Source organism: Sinocyclocheilus grahami, unplaced genomic scaffold (assembly GCF_001515645.1).
Source record: "Sinocyclocheilus grahami isolate Dianchi unplaced genomic scaffold, SAMN03320097.WGS_v1.1 scaffold76.1, whole genome shotgun sequence".
Taxonomy (NCBI): domain Eukaryota; kingdom Metazoa; phylum Chordata; class Actinopteri; order Cypriniformes; family Cyprinidae; genus Sinocyclocheilus; species Sinocyclocheilus grahami.
This window is the reverse complement of record NW_015505255.1, coordinates 1,416,169-1,443,419: the sequence shown is the minus strand read 5'-3', so window position 1 is coordinate 1,443,419 and position 27,251 is coordinate 1,416,169. Positions and strand designations below refer to the sequence as shown.

Sequence of the window (27,251 nt, the reverse complement as noted above, 5' to 3'; positions counted from 1 at the left end):
CAATTTCATTTAATTACACATGCTGTTTATATACTAAAAATTTTAATATAACCGAATGTTCTCATATTAGCACCATGCTTTTACTGTTTGAGCTACAGGAATGCTGTATTTGAATGCAAATTTGATTAATTATATGCTAATTTGATAATGTATAAATCACATTTGAATGCTCATTTGATTACTTAATCAACAATATTATATATTATCACCAGCCTTAATTGAAGTTGGATTATTTTCTTGGGTTCATGAGAGGTCATGAAAATAACGCGACCTTCAGTGTTTGAGTGAGTGTAAGAAAGTGAAGTTTTTGAATCTCATTGAGTCGAATTCCACTTATTGAGTGAGAAAGAAAAGGCTCACACAGCAGCATCTATCTTGAGAGGCTGTCTGGTTTCCGACACTGTGCAGAGCCACTCTATGAGTCCAAAGCCCATCTGACTTCAAGTGTCTCTTTTACCAAAGACAGCCTCCAATAAATGGAACAAACACACACACCCTTAGACGTACACACTTCCAAATCTCCCTAATGCTGCTGCAGAACAACAACAAATAAAAACAATTCATAAAATTCCCTCAGGCATGAAAGGAGAGGAAGAAAAGACATAGTTTGCTATCATCTGAGAGACATTTATTGGTTTTTAACTTTATGGGACTTTTTTATGCCTAGGAACCATTAACCACATTTAAATATTTTTAATTCGGCAGAGCAGAGAGATGTTTCAATAAGGTGTGGGCCAGTCCCTGTCTTCCTACCCTCCTTACCAACTCTAGTGTATACACATTAGAGATAAATATGAGAAAGTGTAAAAGCAGCCGCTGTGTTTTGTAAGAAAGAAACATTATGACAGATCTTGTTTGGCTAGGCCATCTAACCTGACTTTAATCTTTCTGCTTTACGCAAACCTCCAAACATTAACACACATGAAGGTGCATATACAGGTTTACGCATGAGTGTTTTGAGGCTTCGAAACTGTGGGAAGAGGTTGATTATACATGGGCATTAATATCAGAACCTCCTGTAATCGGATAGCAACCGAATTAAGCTCAAATTTACCTACATGTCATTATACGTGAAGAACGAGAAAGAGAACAATACAACAAAATGTTTACAACACTTCCCAATTTTCTCATTTCCCATTTCTTAATCTCGCTTTCATGACTGCATTTCTGACGCAAAGAAAGCAATTTTGACAGAAGCCATCTCCACTTCCTGTGGTTTAGCCTATTCCTATTGGAATGAAGGGGCAAATGAAGGTGTTATGACAGCCTAGAATTTATCACGTCATCTCACAAACAGCACGAGATGAATGAACAAAGAGGTGACAGTGAGAAAGAGACCTGGGCTTGCAGAGAAACAGAGAAAGAGAGAAAGCATATTTCAGACGGATCCAAATCACCAGCATTGTTGTCACACAAAGCAGGCATTTGGCTAGGCCATCGGCTTCGTCTAGCTCCTGTGGAGCTGAGGTAGCCTGTCTGAAATCTCTCTGTCGCTTCCTTTTCTCATCTCTGGTGAGCATTTGCTTTGACAGTTGAGACACAACAGAGTCTTGATTTAGTCCTTTCTTTAAAACTGCCTTATACACATCTGCTTCTACTAGTTGTGTATTTATGATCAAGCTATGTCAGGAAAACTCAGATAGCAAATTCCATGGGACATTTTAGTTAACTAGACCTAAAGGAAGAATTATCCTAATTTGTCGGCTCTACAGGGAGGAAGAGTGAAGGCAGAGGTTTGTAGGGTACTTTGTGCGACTGCAGAGACGCTGCTGAGGAGTCAACAGCTGGTTTCACTCTCACAAAGCATCAGCCAAACACCGTGAAAAACACCTCAATGTAACAACTTATTCCTTGGTGCAGTTCAAAACATCAAATTTAACATTTTATTTATTTTTGCTGCCCATTCTTGGCACCATGGCATCATGTTCAACTGCTGCCAAACTAGAAACTGCCAAAGTATGTCAACTTGTTTTTTATGATATCTTTCTTTCATGAATGAAGAATTTGTATCGTTGCATATCAAGTAATTCTCATCCCTAACAGAAAAAGTAATATGGAATAAGATATTTAAAGGGGTCATATGATGCTGCTAAAAAGAACATTATTTGGTGTATTTGGTGTACTGAAATGTGTTTATGCGGTTTAAGGTAAAAAAAGCTCCTTCGTCGGATCCGCCGGCTGCGCCGTTCTCAACCCCGCCGCCTCTGCTCACTCTATCCCGGCCTCAGCTCACGCTAAGCCGGGGCTTCCACTAACTCTAGCCCGGCCTCAGCTCACGCGAAGCCGGGGCTTCCACTAACTCTAGCCCGGCCTCAGCTCACTCTATCCCGGCCTCAGCGCACGCTAAGCCGGGGCTTCCCCTCACGCTAGGCCGCTGTGTTTTCGTTGTGAAAGCGAAACTACTTTGTTTGGTCTTCCAAAAGAGGGCACGACTACAAATCAGTGGTATTCACAACACTGTTCCATAACAGTTTAACCCAAATATCCAGAAGTGTGCAGCGCATTTTATGGAGGACTGTTTACTGATCCTGGGAGAGTAATGTTAGACTACAATGCCGGCAGTTCTGACTCACGCAAGTACGTTTTCATTCAAAGGATTTGCCACTGATGATTCAAACGCGAGTTTTGGGCAGTAGAGTAGCACTTGTTGTTTGTCATTTCTCTGATCACAAATGCAGACAGAGTTTTATGTTTATGCGGCGCGATGCAACGCGTAAAAAGACAGTATAAGTCATTATAATCAGTAATTATGTCCCCACTGGATGAAACAAATGCCTCGTTTGTAATGGGTTTTAATGTTTTTGTCTCGTCGCTCCAGCCGGACACGGCATCAACAGTATGTGAGGGGCGTAACATTTCCGTCTAACGCTTGAGGTATTCGGCCAATCACAACGCACTGGATAGCTGGCCAATCACAGCACACCTCGCTTTTTCAGACCGATGAGCTTTGTAAAAATCGACGCGTTTCAAAAAGGCGGGGCATAGAGGAGAAACAATAATGTACAGTATGTGGAAAATAATGTTTTTTTTTTTTTTACTTTAAACCGCATAAACATTTCATTAAACCAAATACACAAAATAAATGTTCTTTTTAGCAACATCATATGACCCCTTTAACTTTTATAAAGAATATCTCTTTGGATTTGAGACTTTAGTCTTTGCAACTTTACAGATCTTCTTTATGCGCCAAGAGCTTGTAACACTCCAAAGAGAAAGGAAAAATTTAAAATCGCATCATATGACCCCTTTAATATATTATTGCACCACTTCATAGGCTCAAAAGTGCTTATATTAGCCAAAAGTAATTTGTTATATCTATTATGCAATATCTTTTAAAATGTTACCCAATAAAGCCACTTGAAGGAAGAACAAGCGTAATAGCTTTTTACAAAAATCATACTGAATGAATTTTCATTTAGGTGCATTACTCTTTGGTCCAAATGCCCACATGGAATTATCATCTCCAGAAAACCAACTGGTACTTTTTTGTAAATGGTTTAATGGCTGTATGAAATGGTCACTGATTTCTCTTAAAGTGACAATCTGTTCCTTGTCTGGCAACAAATTAGTCATGTTTTCCAAGAATCTCTATCTTGCTCAAACAGTGTTTCTTTCGCTCTCTGTCTCACACAGATGTGCCCTGACAGCCTTGCATGACTGAGGGTGAACAGAGAAAGAGATGGAGAAGATAAAGGAAGCAGAAATGAGACACAGACAGATCGTGAGATACAGAACCAGGGGCTGAGGGAGGATGTCAGAACTTGGGAGATTGTTCACGTCAGCATTCTGGAGCTTTTGGCTTTGAAGTTTCTCTCTTATGGCAGGCTGAAGTGACACACGCCTCATACAGGAAAACGTAAAGCCACAACGATGCGCAATACTTTGTTATAAATCAATGAGGGAAAGATGCAGAGAATGAGAGAGAAATAAAGGAGGAGCCATTTACATGCTCATCATTTAGCTTGGTTTGTAAAGCAGGTTTCAAATCTGAATTTGTTTCTTCACAGCAGCCTACGAGTGATGATAACATCACTGCTCTAGCCTTATCTGAACCTGCAGCTGTCACATACCAATAGGACTATAATATACTGAATACTCACAATATATGCAATTTGTGCTGTGAAGACATAAAATTGAGAAACACTGTGGACAATGAAATGAATTTTATGCACTTATTATTTGGTCATCAAGTTTCCTAAAAATATTGCCTCTTTAAAACCAAGTAGCAAAATTCTGTAAAAGTTCAAACAGTCATGAATCAAGAACGATTCAATGAATCAAGTCAAAACTCTGATTCAACTATAGGCCTATTTGTTTGCCCTCAAAATTGTACATGTATTAAAATGTTTATATAAAAATAGAGGGAATATTTCAGTTTATTACACGGAATTTTTATATTTGTGCACATAAATGGAAAAAAAAGATTTTCCCTCCATTTAGTTATCTTTAGTAAACAATTTGAAAGAACACCTTGATTATTTTTTACATTAAATACTTCAAAACGGCAATAATACCTGACTGGTATTTAAAAATAAATAAATAATGCAATATATAATCTTTTTAAAAAAAAATTATATATAAAATAAAAATTAAACATGAATAAAAAAATATTATATACAGGTAGCCCACATAAGTAAATTAACTGAAACATACAGCAAAGCTTATTTTAGGATTATTTTACTGTGTTCAAATATAATTCAACAAAGTAGACTTTTTGACTGAGAGCCTTTATAAGCAAACTCTGACAGTGTATTGTCAAGCCTTTTGTACAGCCCTTTTCACAATACATATTGTGTCAAAGCAGCTTTACAGAAAATGAGAGAAAATTGCGCACTGCTAAAAAAAAAAAAGAAGAAAAAAAGATGTTTTGCTACAATATGGAGAACCAGACTTGTTTAAAGATCACTAAAGAGAGATCATGATTATTAAAAAAAACGAGGTAGCATGGAGAAAACAGGGGCAAATCCATAAACTAATTCTCAACCTGTTGCTGGAGTTCTACCATGACCCATAATTACTTTACTTGCATAAAGTTAAAAACTCTGTGAAGAAAAGATGGCCTAATGTCATATTCTGGTCTCATAACTTCCCAGCTGATTTATGGGACGGGGGAAAGAGAGAGGAAGATACAGAGGGAAAGACAGCAGGAGGAAATGCGTTCATTTGTTAGAGGGAGTGCACGAGGGCACAACTTAGACACAAAAACAAGCCGCAAGCCGCATCTCTATCTCTGTCATAAATTATGGATGTTGTCTGATGTCTCCTAACTGCTGTGGGGCTCTCAGGGGGCCTTCTCAGCAGCAGGCCTGGCAGAAGAGCTGAACTTATAATGTAGAGCCTTCCACTCTCAATGTCAGCTCCAGCATAGGGAGTGCTTTTCAAAAGCATGGGTCATGGACTCGTGCACCAGTGGTAAAACACATTACTTTAAGATCAGCTCACTTTATTCATTGCATGCTTTTTGTATGCTTAAATTTATAATTAGTCGTCCTTGCCAAGGTAAACTCCACTATAACTATTGCACAAAAAAACTGGAATAAAGTAATAAACTTTTGGGACATCTCAAATCATGAGGCTCGTTGAGTAGAGTGTGCTTAGTTACTTTTAAAATAAATCAAACATTTTTCAACTGGCAGACAAAAAAATCCCACACTAAAGGTGTGGTCACATTTACCATTGTTTGATGAATCTTGGCAGGTGAAATCCAGTCAATTCAAGAATCCACGCAATCGGGAAAAGAGACTTTGATGGCATCTTCAGACGTCACTGTTTATCATTAGCTGGCTATTTATGAATGAACTAACCTAACAGCAAGACATAACTTGTACCACAGGAAGAACTGACATAAACAGGAAACTGCAGTTCGGCAAATCCTCTTCAGCAGAGTCAGCTGATGAGACCGTAGAGAAATAAAAATATCAAAGCTTTATAGAAGCACTATACTCAGATGGAACATATAGACATGCACTATAAAAGCACAATATTCTAACTGGATATATATATACACAATACAGAAGCACTATATTTAAATGGACGTACAGTATAGACAACCACTACAGAAGAACTATATAATGTACAGTACAGCTGGATGTATAGAGAAGCACTATATGCTATTGGATATATAAATACACACTTTAACCAGCATGTTACCTTAAGTCAGAGTGTGCTAGTTGCATAGTAAGAAGAGTTTTTTTCTGGCATGAAGTGATGATTCGCCCAATTTATTTTCTAAATGAATGTTATTCATCTTACTGTGATTCATTCATCTTTGCATGTGCTTCTTTTTTGACCTCGCGATTCTTAATCAAAATGTCTAAAATCAATCTTCCAGTGAAAACGGCAGACTGTTTGGTGACTTCAATTATTTTGTCTGATTAAACTCCGCCCCTTTCGTACAATTGTCTGCAAGCTCGCATTTAGATCTGCCTGACTGCCTCCATCCAATCAACAGTCCACACAGCCCATTTTTTCTTTTTCGATAATCTGTTTCACTCAGATATGCGTCACAATACAGAAGAAATGATCTGTCACTATTTCTGTTTCATCGTAACTTTAAACTAGTACTATTAATCTACCAAGACTATATCAGCATATGGCATAATACAGAAAGAGAGGGGAGGTGACGCCACTTGTCCTATATGGTGTGCTGTACTTAGACAAGCACAGAAACACACACACCCTCAAACACACATACAATGTCACAAAGCTCATTTGGTCCCTCAGCTGGGTCCTCTGTCAGGGTCACAGCCATTTACTCTGTCCCATCCATCAGCACAGACTACACATGATCGTTACCTACACACCCAACCCTCACAAACACAGCTCTCACCCTCAGATACATTTTCACAAACACCAAAAACTGAAGTCCATACTTTACTTCACAAATTCACATCTAAACCCAACACTGTAACCATGTCTTGAACATTGGGAGGGGGATTTAACTCTTTTTATTTTTAATAACAATAATAATTATTATTATTATTTTATTTTAAAATATGCACACATTCACTCTTAATTGTGTGCATAATATGCCAAAAACATCTGTTAATATTTGTTTTAGTTCATTTGATTATGAATTACATTAAAAGCTAAATTTTCCCCCCAAAAAAAGGTTGTGCATCATTGGACATTATTGTTGGTCATTTAACAGTTCTATTGTAAAACATTTGTCAAATAATAAACGATTAGCTGCTTACATTCTGCTGCTTGCACTCTTTCATGTCATGCTGGTATGCTGTACAAAAAAAAACTAAATCTGTGACATTTATTGTAAAAAATAAATTGCAGCTGTGGTTGCCAGAACTTTATCATAAAAAATATGCAACGTAAATATAACAAATACATTTTTTTTACCTTTGTAATATACTGACAACCACTTATATAAAAATATATGTTAATATTATATATATATATATATATATATATATATATATATATATAGATAGATATAGATGATAAAGTAAAAGCCTAATTTTGAACAAAGTTCATCACAAGTAGCTTTTCCATAAGCTGTGATAAATGTATATAAAGAAGGTGCATGATGTTATACACACAAATACAAAACATACAGTACATATAGTACATGATATATAGTACATGACACTAATATAATGCAATAAATATTAATTTAACAACATAAGATGTAACAAAACCTAATAAGACTAAGAAGAAACTCTTAAGAAACTGTAGAAAAACCATCAAATATGAGTGAATTTGGCTCATGTCAATTGATGGTTTTCACTGTAAATTATAAGATGACTTGTTTTGTTTTTTTCTTCCACTTTCAGAATTTGCACATTTAACAGCATTTTAAAAGTATGTGAAATAACAGAGTACAGCAGAGAGAGCAGCATCAAAAAATTCTAATAGCGGTAAGGACAATATGGCCATATCTGATTATTGCTGGTCCTCAACATCTGTGTTGGTTACAGCCCTGTCTAAACCCACTCATAAGCTCCGAGCAAAGACCTCTTTGCAGTCTCAAAGCTCTGTAGCACATTTCGACACCTTTACACACACAATCCCTGTTAAACCCCTCAAAACAAAGTGTATTTTCAAATCCCAACGCTTCAATTCTTAATAAAAAAAAAAACAGTGTTATGGAGATACTGTGCATTTCAGTGTACGTGCAGTTCGATAAACACCAAACTCTTTAAATATGCCGCTCAGACATGACAGACAGCAGTGTAGGGAGTCTGTGGTGCGTATGCACGCCAAAGCTCTGGGGAGGGGAGCAGAAATCCAAACAAATCAATGCAGGCCGAGCCCCGGAGAGACAGAGCATCCACCACCGCCAATTACTGCAGCGCAGAAACAAACACAGTGGAAGTGAACTGGAAGAGAAGGCAAAGTCTGTTGCTAGCAGGTAAAGTCGTCGTTTTGCGTGTGCGTGAGGCCGAGGGAGGGGAAGAGGGAGGTCTGGATACACTCACACAGGCAGGTTTGCTGGGTCTGGCAGTGCAGGCAGGCCACTCTGTAATTTACAGAGGTGGAATGCAGCATGCAGCCGCGGGTGCTAATTACAGAGCGTTCATCTCTCTCTCTCTCTTTCAGACTGTGAGCCAGCCGACCAAAACCAGCCGACTCCCACACTGCTCCGCTGTCAACTGCAACCTTCAGACAAAATGCAGAAGTGCACGCACACACACACACACACACACACACACACACACACACACACACACACAAGGACAGATGTTTGGATAACATCTATGACTCAGGTGACTATACACGCTACAAAACCCACAAAAAATTTAAAGAGCATTGTAATAGACCCCATTACAAAACCACTGGAAATTGACTGCCAGTACTTCTAAGGCTATTCATCTCTCTTGACTGGAATCTTGTCCTGTTATGTCTTTTTTAGCAGCTTCTGGTCAGGTCATACAGCATGCTCTCTTGGATGGCGCCGATCTCTCCAGTCATGGCATGTGTATTAATGCCTGTGCATAGAGACTGAATTCTTTGAAAGCCATCAACGAACTGCCAGTGGAAATGCACTTATGCATACACACATATATACAAACACACTCACACTGCCAAAGAGGCAAGTATTAAAGGGGTCCTATTATGCTTTTTCACTTTTGAAATTTTAGTCAGTGTGTAGTGTGTATGTTTGGGCATAAAAAAGATCTAGAAAGTTACAAATCTCAAAGTCCACTCCAAAGGGAGATATTTCGTTTTTTAAAAATCCATTTTCAAGAACTACAGCAAATGGCTCGTTTGGACTACAGCGTTTGGTTTCCGGGGTTTGTGATATCACAAAGCGGCTCATTGGAATATCATTACAAATAATTCCCGCTTACAGAAATTCGAATGGTTGGGGGGGCGGGGAGGGGCGCGGTTGTGGTTAGAAGCTTGGTTGAGTGAGTGCATGAGACGAGACGATGAAGAAGTGCTGCTGCAGAGTTAGTGCATCAGAGAAAACCAAGAAGAAGTGCTGCTGTGCTGTAGCCTAAAATTTTTGGCAGGTCTAGAACAGCGGTTCTCATTTCCAGTCCTCGCGTACCCCCGCTCTGTACATTTTGTGTGTTTCTCTTATTGCTATATACGTTTGTTATATTTGACTGCAAGTGCCCTGCGAAGTGGACATTACAGGATATTCCGCCATGATTCCAGTTTGAAGGGAGCGTATATGCTTCATACAAAGGGCATTTAAGTGTGCGAGACGTGAATTTAAATTGTATTTATTTACAGAGGTATATTATGTCCCACTTCACGCTTCTCTAGTAAGTTTCGTTTGTGTGTGAAAACGCTGCAGGCAGCGGCGCAGCGCAAATCTGTAAATGAATATTCCGAAGTGAAGTAAACTTCAACGGATTTCACCTGCTCAGGGAGTAGGGAGCAATGGACACTGTGTAGGGACCATGTCAATTGGAACACAGTTCATGCACGGAGCTCACTTCTAACGAGATGATCTGAATCAGGTATTTTAACAAAGAGAGACATGCAAAACATGCAGATCTTACACCCCCAAAACAAAATCAAGACTTTGTAAAAGAGCATAATAGGACCCCTTTAAATTCCACCACATATATACAGTGTGTGTGTGTGTGCGCACCTCCACAGCAACAGTATCTGTTCTGCCCACTAATCATATTGTGTTTAATTACATGAGTTGGATTATACTGGAGAAAGCCTAGGTCAGCCTAGGTCAGCAGGACAAGAGCCCAGATTTAGAGAAACATCCACCCCCCTTCAGTGCTAAAATTCAATGTTACAGCTTTATGGACGCAAACGAGACACAAATGAAGAAAAGGATGGAAGACAAACTTTTTGAACTAAAACCGAGGGCTTGACAGGCTGAACGTCCAACTCATCATGTCAGATTTATTATGAGGTTCTGCCAGACCTCATATACTAAAATAAAGTGCTAATTCTAATACTTGCTGTCTTATGCAAACATGGTTTGACTGCTTACCAATGTAATTTCTAAATACAATTATAGCATATTAATGTTTCTGTTAGAAAATGCTAGACTGAAAATACTGCAAACAAAGGTTAAAAGAAGGGTAACCTCTACAGTTGACTCCAGTGACAAGACTGACATTTATCTAATGGGCTTCATTCAATCTCTATCAAGCATTAAATCAGCAGAGTCTGGTTCAGTGTAAAGGGGTTATAGGTTAATAGGCGTTTATCCATCTTAATCTTTATTGTGCTCAAAAGCAGTTTACCTACGATAACACCAATCGCAGTAATAAGCTATCACATTGACCGATACATTTTTTTTTTTTACTTTCTGTGTTCTCTACAGCCGTGGAGGATTTGCAGACTAATTTATTATGAGCTTTAGTGAAGCTGTTTATGCTCAGAGAGATAAGGCTCAGATTAAACGCTGTCCTTTATCAGCATGCAGCACATTCAAAAGACACTGTTTCAATTTAATTAATTGCCCACAAGACAAGGTGCAAGGCAATTATTTTCCATACTTAGACATTCGTGTGAAAATAAGGACAGTAAGTGGGAACATATCCAGGAACAGAGGTCTTTGTTTTGCCTCTGGTTACGTCTCAAAATCTACTGATCTGTCTACCTAGACAGCTTTTTTTAGGCATAAGATGAGTCAGCTGAGCCAACCTGGAACACGCCTCTGAAATCCAAAATGCAACTCTCTAGATTGAGTGACATAAACAGTCTGAAAATCGTTCACTCATTCACTAATCCCTACATGGTATATTGTGGTAGAGTGCACAATATCAGCAAGGAGTGAACCGAATTAAGAGAGTAAATTCAGACACTGACTTAGCCATTGATCAAGGTGAGTTGAGTTGGGCTACTTGAATATGACCCTAGAAAACAATTAATGAATGCCTGTCAAATGACCAATCACAACATAGAAAACAATTAGCCTAGCAAGAAGACCAACACTGCACCAATATTAATGAACATATCATTAATCTTCAAGTTACTTCTCATACAGACTGGTTAGCTGACATATTTGAGGTTTTCTCTCTTCTAGCTCTTCTCTCTGAGGACTTCTGAGCTTATTTATCAATGAAAAGTTTTATGTGCAGCGTATATAGAACATTTTTAACAGTCATTAGAGGCCATTTGTATTATAGGGTATAGTTGTAGTTACTGTTTTTGGCGTAAATGAACTGTTCTAACTTTTGTTTTGATATTGTGATATGAAACTAGAGCCAGTATTTTGCCATGGGTAATGGTGAAATATCCAGTTCGTTGATTATACTTCATTGTCCTTTTTAAGGAAATTTGTCTTACAATGCAATACAATAAAAATTAGCATTTAAAAAAAAAAAAATCAGTACAGCAGAAAATTACTCCCATCATTATCCAACCTAACAATTGAAAATATTCATTGATACTGGTATGAAAAAACAACAACTTTGTACTGGTTATCTTTACACAACAGTACTCTGTAACACTTCTCTGATGGCAGGGAATAAAAAATATGGATATAAATACATAGAAAGTATTTGACTGCTCAGTGACGCATTGACCAATTAGAATTAAGTATTCATGTAAAAATAATTAAATAAATAAAAATACTATTATTAATAATACCAAGTATAATACGTATATTAATACCAATGATAAGTCAATGCATAGCATAAACAGAATTTTCATCTAAAGACCTGAGCATAAGCACACGTAAACGTCTGAAATGAGCATCTGAATGAACCAATCCAGCGCACAACAGTTTAATTAGCAATACTGAGTCTGAAGACGCATTTCTCCTCTAAACTATATCCTTCAAACACACTCACTTCAGACAATGCAACTGTTTAAATAACCATAGCGTGTGGGATGCTGCTGCACAAAAAGTTGATCAAAGGAGTAAATGATGTACACAATTCAATCACAATATAATCGCACATTAAAACAACACACTTTTAAATGACCCCTTTCTTTCTCTAGCGTTTTGTTGGGGTGACTGGTGCAATGGTCTTCGATACAGCACATGAACTTTCTCATAAACCTACCTGGATGATGTTCAGCTTAAGGTGCGGCCCCTTCCGAGAAGACTGCTGCTTTTAAAAGGTGAAAATGCGATGTTTTTGCCTGTGCCCTAACAGCTTTCTTGGGGGGGAAAAACAAATGTGTTCGGGCTTTGGACCTGCTGACAGTAATCCAAGTGACTCTTCTTGGTTGTCGTCTTGGGTTTCGGGACGAGACGCCGCGCAGCGCGTCTGAATTTCAAGCACTAAACACACACACACACACACACACGGCTGTTTCACTCTCAGCTGTCTGTCTCCAGCTCCAGCAGACAACAAAAGTCCACCCTTTACCGTAGTGCGTCAAAGAAGAGCGCGTTAAAATAACGAGCGTGTTTTATTTATCGGAATCTGACGTCAGGAAGTTGTCTTCGCTCAGAAACATTTAATAATTGTTTATGATTTATTAGTCTTAATTATAGAGCTTTATATCTAAGCTTTCTTGTTTGGACAAATTTATTAGCTCTAGTTCATTACATTTATTGATACATAAAATGTTGAGAGAGCAGGCTGTGACTTTACTGTGATTATAGAGAATTTAAGGCCTTTTTTAACGTGTTATTTTCGTATCACTGAGATACTGTTTTCATTCATATTTTGAAATAGGGTAACACTTTATTTCGATAGTCCACTTTAGACATTCTATTAGCAGTAAGTAACTTTGCAACTACATGTCAACTAGCAGTTAGTAGAATATTAGTAGACTGTCTGCTTAATATCTAACACTTTCTTTGTCAACATTCTACTAACCCTAAACCTACCCTAACAGTCTACTCTGAGAGTTAGTAGACATGTAGTTGCAAATGAATGAGAATTAGTTGACATGTAGTTGACATGTAGTTACAAAGTTACTTATAGTTAGTAGAATGTCTAAAGTGGACTATCGAAATAAAGTGTAACCTGAAATGGTTAAAAATATATATATTTTCTGTTTTAATTGTATCTTTTGTTAAAGTTTGACTAATTTTGCTGTTTTTGTCTCTTTTTTTTGTTTTTTAAATGTTTATATATTTTTATTCTTTTTGTTTTTGTTTTAGTTAACTAATAACCCTGGGAGATATATCTGTGGAAAAATAATTGCAATTAACTTTAATATTTGATGTCAGGCAAAACCAGACATTATTATATCATCAAAAGCATGTAGTGTATCAACCAGTTTAAACAACTTTGTTTTCAGGTAGACTGATTAGAAGTGTGCCTTTATTGTTTGAAATTGCCTAAGGACAATCAGATTAGAGTTTACAAGACTGAAAAAGTGCATTCCAGTTTTATGTGCAATCTGCATCAGCTGGTCAGTAAATGGTCAGACTGAGGCCGAGACTACTGCCAATGTGTCCTTGAGCAAGGCACATAAACCCAAGATGCCTGAGAGGGATGCTGTTTACTGATGTGTCAACAAAAATTTCAAATATACTATTCAAATGCTAGTAATAGCAATCAGCATGAATCTTTGACATTATACTGCTTTTATCAGCATCCAAATGATTAGTGCAATCATTCTATGTAACCAAATATTATGTGGATATGAATTTGAAATATGGATGTGTTGCCTGTGTGCATTCTCACACACATTGCAATAGAGGTGTTGGGGTGGTGCATGAGGCCCAAGAGTGCCACTCACTTACAGGGTAAATGATGGATTTTTGGTGGGAGCATTCGAGTGAGTCTGCTATTGCTGATGTTGGAGTTTCAACACTAGATACGCCATCATCATCACTCACAACGAATGCTGATCAGTGTTTTTAGAAATGAGTTATGAATATTTGAGAAAACAGTGTCTGGACACTAAGGATTTTTGGTGATGTTGAAGCTAACAGTTCTAAATCAGTAAGAAGATGCATGAAACATTTAGACTCTAATCTCATGTCATATTAAGTTTTGATGTAAAAATTGATTGCCCCCAGCTGGTTTGAAGTGGGACATGCATATGGACCACTTGGGGTTATCTCAGAATGGTGACAGCAAAAATTTCAGCTCTGTCTTCGGTTCTCATGGTAACAGAAGCAGGAAAAGTGATGCACAGCAAAGCGGTAGAGAAGAATGACAGCGGAGGATTACGCACCAACATGAGGCATAAACCGCTATTATAGCAACTAGCAAAAGAGGCAGGTTGTCAACTTACATTTCTTGGCTTGTCACCCTGGCAAACAGTCGCTATTAAAGAAAAAATTGCACAAGCACTAATGTTAGTCACATATCAGACTCATCTTAGAACTTTGCATTAATCAGGTCTGGGGTTCATAATATTGCTTTCTCCAGGGAAAAAGTCGTCTTGTCTGAATCAGGAGAGAAATCAAGCACAGTTTACAAGTAAAAATAGTCCAAAAAAGTTATGTAAACAAATATGTCAGTGGATTTTGATGTGAGAGGACAATAGGGTATGGACTTTTTCCACCCTGGAAGCATTTTTATGGATTATGGGCGGGTATTTTTGCCAAAAGCAAAAACAGTTAAAACATTGTAATGGATTTATTTATAACAAACACACAGCTTTTAACTTCACAAGATGTCATTTGATGGACTGGAGTCATGTGGATTACTTGTGGATTATTGTGATGTTTTTATCAACTGTTTGGGCTCTGATTCTGATGTCACCCATTCACCGCAGATGATTCACTGGTGCATGTAATGCTAAATATCATATATATAATCTTGATTAATTCTCAAATCTTTTTGCATTCTATTTGTTTTCTTATTATTTATTATACAATTATAATTCTGACTTTCTGACTTCTTCTGATTTACAAAAGCAAAAAAGGCCTCTAAAACGAGCTTGCTCTATTCTTTTTCTATTCTATCCATTTTCTTTTTATATGATTAAAAAAAAACTTGCTACGTGTACTGCATTAAGCTAACTGAGACTTGTTATAGCACTTGCATGTCATTGTCCTCATTTGTAAGTTGCTTTGGATAAAAGCATCTGATAAATGTAAATGTAAATATATAATGCTGACCCAAATCTGTTGTGTAATCTGACAATCAACATGAAAATAATTATTAGCTTACCATATTGGCCAGAAATGTAATAAGAGTGCAACCCTGGTGCCAACAGCATAAGAATGTATATAAAACCCATACACTGCTTATTCTGTTTCAAAAGAAGGGGCAAGCAAATGAGAGGTGATTGAGAATGCAGGACCATGAATGGGAGAGGAGCAGGAGGGCCGGAATTTGTTCAGAAAAATGGTGCCGCCACACTGATAAGAGTGTGTGATAACATTGACAGAGGGAGACAGCGGGGGACAAGAGGCAGACATGAGGGCAAGTGATGACAAGCAGCGGCTCATGCCCACATGCGCTTGCATTTATTCACACACACACAGAGACAAAGTGCACATACCATTTGTGCAACTATTTAAAGTCTCAAGACATGTAGGTTACTGTCTTCAGTTCACTGGATCATAAACACACACATAATGCTTATGTTCTAAGGTTTAGAGTTTTATACTCTCACTATTGACTTTTTTATGAAATGCAGAATGAGAAGCATAAGTTTTGAAAATATACAGTATTAATGGTTTATGTTTCTTATTTTGGCGGGGTTACATAACTACAAAAGCAGGGTCACCATCAGTGAAATCGCTAGGGATTCTGGGCCCATTGCACACAATTTGCTATGGGGCCTTCTTAAAATCATGTTCTCCCCTGGTCACCACGATGTAATGCTCCATGCTGCAATGTAAAGTGCTTTTACTTGTAGTTTTTATGCAAAGTCTTAAAGTCGTGATGAAGTTGTGACATGCATGACAAACCAGCTCTCTGTCTCTGAGGTCCATAAAGCTTTGAATTTTTTGGACCCATATAAGCCTGCAGGGCCTGATAAGCTGGAACCGTTTTATTTAAAGTTAGCATCTGATTTTATTTAATCTTTCTATTTCCCATTGTGAAATCCCTAAGATTTGTAAATCTGCTTTTGTTTCTCCTCTTTTTAAAGGGGGGGGGGGGGGGGGGTTGTTGATTGGTCTATGATTGTTGCAGTTGAACAATCATAGACCAATATCTAAACTATGTGTTTTATCCAAGATTTTGGAGAAATTATTAAACGAACAATTAAAATCTTTTCTGGAAATAAATAATATTCTTTCTCCTTTTCAATCTGGATTTAGAAAGCAGCATATTACTGTCACTGCTGCTTTGAAAGTGTTTAGTGACATTATTGATGCCTTAGATTGCAAAAAAAAAATTTGTTCAGCTCTTTTTCTTGACTTATCAAAGGCTTTTGACACAGTTGATCATGGCATACTCCTAAATAGACTCTCCATTGTTGGTCTCTCTGAAAATGTCATTAAATGGTTTTCCAACTATCTTTCAGGGCGAACACAGTGTGTGCTTTTAAAAGACTGTACTTCATCTATTTTGTCACTTTCCAAAGGTGTCCCTCAGGGGTCTGTTCTAGGACCTATTTTATTTTCCTTGTATATAAATAATTTATGCGATAACATTCCAAATGCGAAGTTCCATCTGTATGCAGACGACACTGCTATTTACTGCTGTGTTCCATCAGCTTCACAAGCACTTCATTATTTACAGTCAGTGTTTGATACTGTTCAGTTCCGTTTATGTCAGCTTAAGCTGGTTTTAAACAGATAAAACTAGTTTAATGATTTTTTCACATTCTAAAGTTGTACCAAGTAATCTTCCTGACATTATATCCTCCCAGGGAACAAAAATTTAATATGTTGTAAGTTATAAGTACCTGGGCATCCTATTTGAAAGTCAGTTAACTTTTAAGCTACATATTGATAAATTAATTTCAAAACTTATGTTCAAATTGAGGTTTTACTACAGAAATAGATATTTATTTTCTTTTAAAGCAAGGAAATATTTGGTATCTGCTACCTTCTTACCACTTTTGGATTATGGTGATCTGCTGTATATGAATGTCCCAGGATATTATCTAAAAAAACTTGATCCTGTTTTTCATAGTGTTTTACGTTTTATTACAGGTTGTAGTTATCAAACACATCATTGTACTTTATATGAGAAGGCTGAGTTACCATTGTTGTATACCCAAAGAAGTTTTAATTGGTATTGTTTTATTTATAAGTCTATTTGTGGTCTAACTCCATCTTATTTGTCTCTGAGTTTTTCTAAATCAAAGGTACGCTACAAACTACGCTCAAACGATCTGTTATATTTTAAAGTCCCTCGGGTTCGAACAGAGCTAGGAAAAAAGGGTTTTGGATATAATGCTACTTTGGCATGGAATAATCTACAGAGCATTCTAAAGCTGACTGTGTTTCCATCATTACATGAATTTAAGCTACTTTTAACAGGCTGTGTGTTTTATCCTTTGGTGAATTGTTGTTGTGATCTTTGATTTTTGTTTTGTATTATGATGTAAACTTGTATGTAATATGTTATTTGTTGCTGCTTTCTTGGCCAGGTCACTCTTGCAAAGAGTTTTAATCTTAATGAGTTTTTAACCTGGTTAAATAAAGAAATGACATACATCTGAGTGAAACAGACTATTGAAAAAGAAAAAATGTAGGGTGGTGGTGGTTCAATCCATCAGTTGAGTGGATGGAGGCAGAACTGAATGGGAGCATCCAGTCGAATGTAAGAAGCCGGGTTTTAGCAGATTAAATTATTGGAGAAGTCTTGCATGGGTCACTAGAAAGAATCTTTCATTTCACCGGAAGAGTGAGTTATTTTGACATTTTGATTAAGAATTATGAGATCAAAACATAGTAAAAAATGAAATAAGCATTTTTTGTGTTGTTCAATAACATGTCCAGTATTTAGAAATGAGGGTGAATTTACATGTCATACTGACAGATGTCAAAAGTAGAAATAGGACTTATCTGAAACATCCTTGCTAAATTCTGTAAGGTTGTTGCAAATGAATGGATATTCAGATGATTCACTGTGTTGTCTAACAGATTGGCTGTAAATATACACTCTTTTTACATAATAATGCATTTTTACATAACCCCACACGCCTCTGTGTTTTTCTCTCTCTCTCTCTCTCTCTCTGTATTGCACAAACTCACATACACAGCCCTCTCTAGTTTAATTGAGTGCAGAGGACAAACACTTAGGAGACACAGCAGCAGTCTAAAAGCATCCAGTGTGAGACGTTTCATAAATGAGTGTAATCGTGGCCATATGACAGCCTCTGAGAGCCTGAACCACATTTCTGGAAAAAAATCATACCTGTTTTTTTTTTTTTTTTTGCACATCAGTGTGCCTAATATGTACGTGGTGAATTCAGACACATGAATACATTTCAACAGGAATTTTTAGTGAAGACAGATCACATAAAATAAACCTACATACAAAATAGGACACAAGAAGTTTCCTTTAAATAAAATGCATTCTGTACATTGCTAGAACTCATCCACCTACATTTTCCATAAACATTGAACAAATAGCTTTTGATTGAAGAACCAGTGCTCTTTTGATATGGCTGACCAAAGCTAGATGGGTTTAAGAAGAAAAATCAATGCCCCGATCTCTAGAGATCTTCCTATAATCATATCTTGTTCGCATTATGTCTTGAAGCCTCAGACACCAATTCCACATAATTTTTATCACAGCCTTTCTTCTGGCTCTGTGTTCTCCTCAAAATTACCACAACAAATGTCTCTTTTCATTGCCTTTAGCATGTCGTAATTTTTACAATCTTTTATAGGAGTACTATAGATGCAGTCAGTCATAAATGTTCATGTCGCTGCTAATTATACCATCAGTCACAGCAGTCCTAATGTACTGTTTACTGGTCCAAGCTTAATGTTTTCTCAAGCCTAGCAACTTGGAGCCTTCTATTTCAGCACCTCGACGTTATCAAGTAGAAAATAAAACCTGAACGCAAGCGTACAAAATTGAAATAATAATCACCATAAAGCAGAGCGGCTTGCAATTGATGACCTCATTAAAAAAACAGAGGCACATCAGGGGAGTGATTTTTATAAGGAATTGTCTTTAATCCATAGTTGTGAACAAAAGAAGCTGTTCAGCTCAGAGAACTGCAACAACAGCAGGGTCTCTTCATTTAGTTTTTTTCTGCCTTCACCCTGTTACTGTAGAAGGAGAACATAGAGAGGAAAAGAGAAAGAAAAAATTCAAAAAGTACTTAAATGAAACAAGAAATTAGTTTTTATGTCTTCAAATCAGTGTTGAGCAAAATGTAAAATTTAAGAACTGGCTCCCTTGGTTTCATCATTGTGAATTTGAATGGAATTGATCACACCCACAGGATGCAGAACTGGAATGACAGGAAGATGCATTCTAGTTAAAATTACAATAATATGAATCTCTTTTCAGCTTATTTTACTTCTGCTGCCTTACATTCAAATTGCAACCCTGCATCCTGTTTGCTGCCTCAAATTCAAGAACTGAACTGATTTTAAAGCCATTCTCAATTCAGTAACTCAATAAACCCATTTCAAATAGAGTCTCATTCTGTCTCATTCTGCTGCACCTGAAATACTTTGACATGTTTTTCTCTTCCGTCAAGTTTAATAAACTCTATACTACACCATAAGTCTCCAGCAAGCTGCCATAAGCTTCCTCCTTACTATCTGTCCCCAGATTCTTCACAGAACACTTTATGTTTCAATAGTTCCCCTGATGTCACAGCATAGATAAAGCTTCCACAGAGAGCAGTGCTGTTTGGAGCTGATGTTGTCTGAGTGGAAATCAAATTAAAATTAATTTGCAAGTGTGCTAAATATTAAGTGGGGGCAAAAGCTGCAAGTTGCATGTAATGCAAATGTGTTAATTTAATTCTAAACATGTTTTACTGCTGTTGTGTTATGGAATGAAGAGTTTCTAATGTTACTGTGAATGAATTCTAAAGAGGAAACAGATAAACAAACAACACGCAAACAGCACACCCACATCCACAACCAAAGCAACAAAATACACATGCCACATTTTTCCGGGATTCATTATCCATAAACCTTTCCCATAGAACAATCAATAAATGTGAACTCAACAAAGCAGGTTCCCACACGCAAAATGTAAGTATTTGTGCATGGAGATAGGATGTTTTTGGATATATATTAATGATAATTCAAAAGAATTTAGGATGTTTTTCGCACACATTAATTGCTAGAATAATTCTCCTAAATTACCATTTGGAGAGAGGGAGAAAACATTGCAAACAGCTCCAATGCAAATGAAGGAAGAATATAAGTGGATCAATGGGGAGAAAAACATCCCCGCTGCTTGATAAATTAGGTGAGAATTCTTTCCTCATTTATCGCCAGATGGTTAATGTTGCCATATCAGTTGGCGTGCTGTTCAGAAATGATGGGATGAGGTGCACCTAAAGCCAGCCGAGCGATATGCAAACTGTCTTGAGAATGGAGCGCAAATTGGATATTTATGATGTATTTATTGTATCTTGGCATTGTCTCGGTGAGGTAATCTTGTAGCGAGATAGCACATTTCACAGTGATAATAAGAGCATCTATTATCTGTGCGCATGATGGATGGAAGTAGTAAAAAAGAAAGCAACTCCTGTAGCTGAATGAATTAGAGTAAAGCCCTTTTGGCTGCCATGCAAGATTCTGGCACTGAATCTTCCTCTTCCTCTCTCGTCCTTCTCTCTCTCATTAAAAGCAAACGGCTGTTCTCCACAAAGATAGCAACAGTCACACACAGATTCAAATTCACACTTTCACATGCATGCAGAGGGGTGCACATTATTATTTTACAAGCAGAAAACTAGTTTCTGGCCACGGTTTGTTTTCTTAACACCTCTCACCACAGGCTGCCCTGTCTGGAGAAAATTACACATGTGCAGAAGTCTCCAGCCTTCTATATTCAGAAGACTTTTTTTGTAACTTTTTCTAACTAAAAACACTTTAAAGGGCACATTTGCAGTATCTGATCTGACTTTTAAAAAATACTTTCATGTTGAACTCAATTTAAAAGCAGTTCATATATTTCCACACAAAGTACAATTTCTATCCATCCTTTTGTAATATTCAGCTTTAAATATGATAATGGCAAGTCATTTATGTACAGTGCATTTTTATAGTCCATTAATCTTGGAGAGTGTAAGTGCAGAATGGCAAATCTGTTTTCTGCAGAGAAGTTTTGGAAATAATGTAATTGCCTCTCTACATGTGTTCTGTCACCGCTGTGCCGTTCCCTTTGCTTCATCTCCACTGTCCAAAATAATGATTCCACAGCAGATCATTATTACCAGCCCCCAGCTGTCTCTGTCCCCTTCTGCATGGACACAGTCCAACAGCATGTCCACCAATCACCAGCTGTCCCCTTCTCTGACTTCAGATTGTCATGTTTATCCTGAACCATCTTTTCCCTACCAAAACCCTTTTAAAAACCCTCAAATCCAAACCGAGATCTATGAAAACTTCTTCTTTCCACCCAAATGGCTAAACCATCGCTGATGAATGTCTTGCACCGATGGCAACTCTCATTCATCTCCCTGTACGCCCTATCAGCGTGCCGACACTCTCGCTTCTTCTGCTGATTTCTATTATTATTCGAAACAGACAGCCTTCATATCTCTGCTACATGAGCCAAGGGAGTGCATCAGCCTGTCATCTACTCGTTCTCGCTCCTTCTCTCTCCCTCTTTCGCTCTCTCTCAATCTCTGTCAGTGATTGGCAACTTGCTGTGGGGCTGTGTCAGGCTGGGTAGAGCACAGCGCCGGGTGCTGTTGTGTGGATAGAATAACTGCACCCCAGGCACAGAAGGTGATTAATATGAAACAAAGCCTGTGTGCTGTGGCTCCCGAGCATCAGCCTTTACGCAGTTCGGGCCTGGTTAACAGGTCCCCTGTGATACAGAGAGAGAGAGAGAGAGAGAGTAAGACTGAGCGAGAAGACTGAGAAGAGCTGTCATGAGGAAGGTCAGTGGACCAACAGGGGCATCAGTCAAAATCGCACACAAAAAACTAAAATTGCAATTGGAAACTTGTATGCAGATTTTAGTCTTCAGACAAAGGCAAACTTAATACATGCCACTTGATTGGTAAATTTTTCGTAATTTTGTGCCATGGTTCTCTAACTGCAAGAGTAAGTGGATCTGAGGAGGTGTTTTCAATTCACCCCGTGTGACATGCTCAGGCGGTGGGTTGTGGGATACACAGCAAACTGTGGTTGAGAGCATATAAGGTTGAGAAAAACTCAACTTTATGCAAATGTCAGAGAACTGTCAGGCAGCAGCCAATCAGAGATACTGGCTGACGTCTATCCTTAGCATTTCCAAATCTGCCGAATAGAGTGCTGCAGGGATGATGCATTTTTGTAGTTAGCAACAGAGTTAGCAAGATCTCCTTGACAAAAACCAAATGGGATTTTTTCATCGGCTTTTGGATTATTGTGAACAATATGCTCTGTGACCAACAAAATGATTCTCAATGATGTGCCCTTAGTTATCGGTTGAAGTGAAAATATATTAAGGATGTTAGTATTAATATTACTGTTGAAGCATTCATCTTGCTGCAAAGCCAAATGTTTTGTATGTTATTTTCAAGATAATATACAAAAAAAAAACAGTCCAAGTGAAATTATCATGTCATGTCAATGCATTTATTTATTTTATGAGCAGCTCTGCGTCGGGGTCCTGGTCACCCTATTTTGCGATAATGACCAGATAAAATCCTTGCATCCTTACTGTAACTGTGGTTGTTGCCATTTTTATATGACTGAAGGGCAAGTCAAATAATTTTCTGTGGTAACTGACATTATGCCACAGATACTGTTGATAGAGCTTAATTTTCATTGAACTTGGAACATTCAAGATGTTGTTTCATCTGAACAAAAGTGTAAAGAAAAATGAACAGCATGATATAACCAGTAATATTTCTTCTCAATAAACAAAGGCTTGTTGTAATAATTCTTTTGACAGTAAGAAATGTTCCTCGTCTTGAAATAATGATACATGATTCCATCTCTAATGACAGTCTTATAGAGTCATTTCATATTTGAACAGGTAATAAGGCATGAGGGAGAAAGAAATATTTACTTTGAGGTCTGGAGCCTAAATCATCTCAGAAGGGTAAAGACTGCATCCCTCCCAAAGACACAATACAATTGATTAAACCTGACAAGCTGGTTCCACAAATCCTACGTTGTCTGAGAGCAGCATGAACGTGGATGAATCAAGAGTAATAGAAATGAGACATTACAATGGTGGGCAGTGTAGACTTACAGCATTATACAAGCCACAGAATTGTGTCTGTCCACTGATAACATTAAAAAGAGGGCCAAGCCCAAAACAGCAGTTTAAAGGTTAGGCAATACTTTATCATTCATGCAGTGTTAGGGATGCTATACTTTTGAATTTTTACTTTTAAACCTAAATATGTTATCTATACTGTTAAGAATAACTACACTGAAGGCAGTATATTTTTTATTACATTGATTAATTACATTTATACTAAATACAACAAATACCTCTTTTACTGTTCACCCTAACAAAGTAAAGGAAATTGAATTGGTAAATCTTTTTTATTTTTTTATTTGTTCATTTAAATGAATCGTCCTACATGAACCGATTCCCTAGAATTAATCAGAATGAAGATTGTCTTTGAACTGATTCATTCTAGTGAATAAATGGTCTAAAGTCTTCTTTCTCACTTTCCAGTGCTACATATGAGAGAGAGGATGAACCGACTCACTAGAATGAACCACTACACACGAAAGAGAGAAAGAGAAAGAGAGAAAGGAGACCAGAAGAACATTTAGTAGAAGGTCAAACATGCCAGAGCCTCATAACACCTCTAAACACACACATGTGACACAGATACAAGACAGCCGCATTAATAAATCCACAATAACTGGAATGAAAAGAGCAATTTAGAAAGCAAACTCACGGGGGCCAGTATAAACTCTCACGCTCTCATTTCTCTCTTCAGCCCTGTTGCCTCTCTCTCATCATCCTCTCTTCATCCATCATTGTATATATTTTGGCATTTGGCATCAGCACTGGGGAAAAAGTGCTCTCCAACACAATTATGATCAAATGGGCAACAGATGTGTGTGCTATGCGAGAGCATGTACAAAAATCATAATATATGTCATTCTCAGATTGTTTGAGGACATTAAGCCACGGTCTTCCTCACCCTCTCATCTCATGTGCAATTCTAGAATTTGTATTTTTCTCTCTGGAAAATCAAAAGCATGTACTGAGGGCAGAATCCAACAGCCGCAACTCTAGAGACATACTCAGGCTTACATTTGAGTGTCAGTTTCCATGACTGTTACCACAAGATGAAACCAAATATCAATAACGTGACTGACCTCACCAACCATAAATTGGATTTTTTGAATCCCCTTAGATTTTCCTGTGTATAATATATCCTTATTTCAAAAGGACGGGACAGGAAATAATATCAGTGAATTAAAAAGCAGAACAAATAGATGCAAAATGCAGATGAAGATATAAGTGTAGCTTAGCTTTGTACATTTGCATGTCCAGTGAGTTTTTTTATTTACTTTTAAACTCAACCTTCCTCTCTGCCATTCAGGGTAGTGCCAGACGTTTAAGAGCCCTCTAAGCACAGTTTAAATGTGTTTTTATCTGAGATGCAGAGCTGCACTTCCATTTTTATTTGCGTAGCAAATGGTTCTCTTGACGTGGCCTTCTGCCATCTGTCAGCGTGGTCAGCTTGCAGGAGAATAGACTGCATCATTTCATAATTTTGTCCATTTCAAACACCCCACGCAAAGCAAAGTTCACCATTTCTATCTGTTCATCCATCTTTTCATCTTACTCTGTCCTTCTGTGCATTTCCATTCATTGCATTTCCATTTAATATCCAGTTTGTTCTTTTCACTCACAAAAAATTTTTTTCCCCTGCTGTAATTCCTCAGTATGTATGCAGGACCTTTTGGCTTCACAAAAGACGTGAGTTGTATATTGAATTATGCATCAATTTCAACCTACTCTAGCACTGCTGGTTTAGAGGGACCAGTTCTGACAGCTCTGATTCACGACATGAGCAACTCCCTTGAACCCCTGCCAGTTAAAAACTTGGTTCTATCTTGTCTCCGTGCTTTAATGACTTCTCTTTTCTCTGCAGTTGCAAGTTCCAGTTGATTGTTTACAATACTTTTTGAAGGCCTAAATGTTCGGCGCTCAAAGAAACCGTAATCTCACAATTTGTCCTAAAGAAAATATCAAGCTCATGAGATATTTTTCTCTTTGAAATTCAAAATAGGCCCATTTTTGAAGCATCTTAGTCTCAAGAAATAAACACACTCAATAAGCTTAATTATAAGAACACTTTTCCATGCAATTACATAAAACGTTTTCAACCATTTTGTCCTGTACTTTGTCCAGTATTTTTAAATTATGCATTCATTATAAAGATGCAAAATATAAAAAAAATTAAAATGTGACTTTGCATCTTTAATTATAAAGATGCAAAATACAATGCAAAGGTTCGAAACACTTCACCTGCACAGTACACATTACCACAAATTGTGTATGTGCACTGCCTATGCTTATAAATATGTGTATATAAAAGAATAATGAATAAATGCTTTCTGACGTGTCTGTGTCCGCCTGGATCTTGTAAATTCAGTTATGGCCAATAAAAAAAGAAAACAATTAATGTAGTCCCATGCAATACAAATTGATTAAATGTCAATTTTACAAATATAGTTGATTACATGCTCTAATTTAAACTGTGACAAAAATGTTCAAGAATTCATTTGAATTAACTAAATTGAGCATGCCGCAAAAATCCATTTCTGAGTGTAATGAAAATGCAAAATTTGGTTTCAAAGCTTAGAGCACAACAGGGATGATCACAAAATAAAGAACAGCCTGTAATTCACTGCAGACCGGCCTGTCGTAACCCATTAAAACACAGGGAGCAAGCCTCTCTACAGCCTACTCAGAGTTAGCACAAAAATATGTGGTTTAGAAGTGCTCTAAAATCCCAGTAATATGGAGCCTGTATTTATTTATAATCCACCCAGATTCTCATGAGACCTGCTTGAGTTGAACAACATGATAGAGGCACAGCGGCTGGTATCAGACTCTATGCTGATTTTCTGTCAGCACAGTTACATGTCTAGATCCTCACAGAACAGAATTTAGATGCAATAGTCAAAGCTGACCACAGTAATGAGAAACAGAATTTCTAATGTTTAATTAGAGTGTGTGCCTGCAAGCTGTTATTAGACGGTCAAGTTCAAAAAGTACATTTGCTTTTTTTCAAATTTTATTTTTGGGCTTTTTGCCACTTTTATTTACTGGCTCAAAGCCAGTCCACATCTCAGACTAAACCCATTTCTTTTTTTGTGAGATCACGTGAATAGAGCAAAACATTGTTTACGTAATAGGGCAGAACTATAAATCGTATTAAAAACATTTTTTTGGTTATCATATTCTTTGCCATTGCAAGCTTGATAATATAACACTTCTGTTTAGTGATTTTAATTTTACGGCAATAACACTGCTGTTACCAAATACTTATAATAAAGAAAACATTGGTGTTTATTTTATCATTTTATTTGGCAGTGTCACTGTGAATGAGGCAAAGAGAACATTATCATCTTGTATACAAACACAATTATCGCTCAGTTACATAGACACAAATACAAAATTCCACCTTAACAAACAGGCAGTATTAGTCAGAGCTTGGAAACAATCTAACAACTTCATTAGCATTGCCTCCCATTTGCTTGCCCATTTAATGTGCAAATTAGATGTAAACACAGAGACAGATGCATTTTTTTCCTTCATTTTCTTTGGGCCACACAAGCCTAAGTCAGCAATAAGAAACAATTTGAATTGCATTTATTTAATCTAATATTTCACTCATTTTCATATAACAGATGGTGAGGCAGCAACAAC

General features: G+C 37.3%; 1 protein-coding gene across 1 annotated transcript in view; it reads right to left on the bottom strand.

Annotated features, from left to right (window-relative positions):
- LOC107585958 (docking protein 4) overlaps nt 1-12,756 on the bottom strand; it is a 35,332-nt gene extending 22,576 nt beyond the window's left edge. Inside the window, exon 1 of the mRNA XM_016273150.1 lies at nt 12,447-12,756. The gene's annotated coding sequence lies outside the window, so the exon portion shown is untranslated. The remainder of the gene's footprint in view (nt 1-12,446) is intronic.
- Nucleotides 12,757-27,251: the final 14,495 nt, after the last annotated feature.